This window comes from Cervus elaphus, chromosome X (genome assembly GCF_910594005.1).
Source record: "Cervus elaphus chromosome X, mCerEla1.1, whole genome shotgun sequence".
NCBI lineage: Eukaryota > Metazoa > Chordata > Mammalia > Artiodactyla > Cervidae > Cervus > Cervus elaphus.
Genome location: NC_057848.1, coordinates 53812140 through 53815728, shown reverse-complemented (window position 1 = coordinate 53815728; position 3589 = coordinate 53812140).

Here is a 3589-nt window from a genome sequence, read left to right as displayed (position 1 = left end):
ATTAGAATAAGAACTCAAACTTTCTTGCATAGACAATTATATTTACCCACTCATTTAATGAAAAATGCATCATTGAAATTTTGTAGTACCTAAGCATTTTGAGCACTATAGATTAATTTTATTAAGTTGTTTTGCCTTTAGGAAAGCGAACACCCACTCTCAGTTTTATTAGATGAGAACCCATCAGGCGTGTATGTTAATTTTATAGTGAATCTGAAATTTTCAGCTGCAAATCACTTGTCCTTTTGTCTTTAGTGAAGCCATTCTGATGCTGCCAAACACTTTTTTCCCACTGCCATCAGACTGCCAGACCAGTACTATTTCCAATATGACATGACTCCATTAAAAATTCTTGCCTTAACACACTTAACACATTGGATCCATATCTGATCTTGAATTGACAAGCTCTGATCTGTGGGAAAAGCTGAATTTTTAAGCCTTGGATGTTTACAAGTTTGAATTTTAAAATTATGCCTTTCTTTATTCTTTTTAAATAGAAGCTCTAAATACAGGCCTCTTAAATCAATGTTCCATGAGGACAATCAGCCTACAAAGCATCTAAAAATTTGGTACATTCTGCACTGTATCTAGATTCAGCAAATTTTAAAAATAATTGCGGGTCATGTTTTATAGTCTATTAGAATCCCTCCCTTTGGGCCCAGAACATTCTTCACAAACCATCATCTTATGGATTGTTCAACTTTGCTCACAATTTAAAAATCTGCATGAGGCACTTCTTAGAAAATTGTTTCTGTATTGCAGCTTGGATTATAGTTGGAAGAGAGGAAAGTAGGTCCATAGCTAGCCTATTCCTGTACAAAGTGACTAAAGATGGACTGGGCTCACATGTCTGATTTTCTCTCCAAATCCCCATAAATGGCAGGAAATATATATTTGAAATTAATATCTCAACAACAGAAATGTAAAATAAGAAGTATAATTTGCATAACAAATTTTGAGGAATCCTTTTTTAGGGTTAAGGTGGAAAGAATAAGATTAATGGAGAAAAGTACTGCCTAAAACATATGTAGTAGAGGATGGTTTAATAAGGTAGGTATCACTTTAAATGATCTCCAAGTCCAGAGGTAAGAGATACAAGTAGTATATGGAAGCCATGGGAAAACCATTGTTTGTTATAATATCCCATTTGAGCAGCTAAGTGGTTTGGTTCCTTAATTCTCCTTTGCCCAATTGTGTCAGGAAGTGGGTAGAATAAGTGTTTGTTCTAATTATTATGGATGCTTGGGTTAGTGAAGCAAGGCCAGGACCCAGGTGGCTGGAGAAAGCCAGGGGAAACAGGAGGCCTCCATGCCCTGAGGTGAATGATTTACACATTCAATCCAGCAGTATGTCCTGTCCCTTCTCAATCTCTTGACAAGTGTTCAGGCTGTAGGAAAAAAAAACACATCACCTAGAGGCAAGCAGGGTTACTCAAAACCCAAGGTGAGCACAAAGTAAAAATCTACAAACATTTGGGAGAAACAGTCGCCACAAAACAGACCCACCAAACTCAAGAACTGGGACTAATGCCTTACTCAAAAAAAGACACTGTAAATAGGAGTTAAAGAATAACAAAGAAAATTGAAGAAAAAAGTGATCTAGCAAACAATAACAGTATAAAGTTTTTCAGAGTTGAGGAAAGACAAAAATCTTCAAATAAATACCATACACCAATTGCTGGGAAAGCTAGCTTAATAAAGTGTCCATACCTAAACCACATCATGGTGAAATTTCAGAACTCCAAGGACAGAAAAAAAATCTGTGAAAGGTTCCATAGTAATAAATAGGCTACTTGCACAGGGATGAAAATCAAGCTAGCATGAGATCACTCATCAACAATACTCAACGTTACAAAATAGTGATGGATTAGTTTCAAATGGATAATAAATATAATTTACAAGTACAGATATTATACTCAGAAAAACCAACATTTAAGTTGGAAAGTTGAGGGCTGTGTGAAATGAAGGTATTTTTCACTGAGTATGCACAGACTCAGATATTTTACCAATTGCAATTTATCTTTGAATCAATTATTGGAGGATGTACTCTAGCAAAATGACACATGAACCCAAGGGGATGATATGAGTAAAAGAAACAATGGTGATAAAAAGAAGCCAGTAAAAATTACAATAAAGCCTAAATAATTATTGATTGAAAAATATTAACAATATGGAACTAAATCCCAGATGAACTCTACGTGCAACATTATGGGGTTTAGAAGAAAAGAGAAAAGGAAAATAAACTATTGCTATGGCTGTTGTCATTTTTAGGATGAGTACATAATTATAAATTCTAGAAATACAAGGAAAATACATGCTTAAATATTTTTAAAGAAATTAAGGGTAACAACCAGGACATGAAATACAAAACTTCCAAAAAATTACTGAGAACAACAAAAAATAAACACAGGAAATGCTATTTTTAATAAGTTGCTGGAAAAGAAACAACAAGAAATTATTATAATTAGAAAAGGTTAAACAAGATGGCAAAGGTCATCTCAGATATCAATAATCAATAGTAAAACTTAATGAGCTAAGTCTTCTTATTAAAAGATAATTAGCCTGTTTAAGAGACACATTTTCAGCCAAATGACACATGAGACTTGAAAATAAACGGAGACACATGAAGAAAACGCTAACAAAAATAAACTAGGTAAAAAAAAAAAAAATAAAAAAATAAAAATAAACTAGGTATGAAGTGAAGTGAAGTGAAGTCGCTCAGTTGTGTCCAATTCTTTGCGACCCCGTGGACTATAGCCTACCACGCTCCTCCATTCATGGGATTTTCCAGGCAAGAGTACTGGAGTGGGTTGCCATACACCAAGAGGATATACTAATTGTTAGTTTATTCACAAAAACATAACTTTGAAACAAACGAAATAAATATTGATAGGAAAACAAAAAGAAATTGGCAGCCTACAACATTAATGGGAAACTTTCACATACCTCTCTTTCAGAAACCGAGCAACAAATCAAGTGGAAACATAAATAAAAAAGAGAATCTGGAGAACACAATTAGTTTTATACAATAGACATGTACAGGAACATATGCAATAAGCAGAGAATTGACATTCCTTAAACACATGTAAGCCTTGGACTAAACTTGACTGTACATAAGGTTACAAAAAAACTTAACAAATTAGGAAGAACAGAAAACATAAAGGCTACATACTCTGAGAACATACCAATATAATTGGAAATTGGTAATAATGGTTAACAAAAATAATTTTTTAAAGAATTTCTACATAATTTAAGAAATCCTTTTCAATGACCCCAGGTTAAAGAAAAATATCAAATTTAAAATTGCAAATTATTTAGAAATGAACAAGAATGAAAGCATCATATAGCAAAACCTATGGAGCACAGCCAAAATGTCTCTCAAAGGAGATATCAAAGTTTTAAATATGGGGGAAGAGGGGAAGGAGGCTCAAAGGGAGAGGATATATATATATAATAATGACTGATTTGCATTGCTGTATGGCAGAAACCAACACAACATTGTAATTTTCCTCTAATGAAAAATACAAACAAAAAGAAAATTCAAGATGTTAGTTAAAAAACAACAAACTTAACAAGAGATAGTAAAAGTA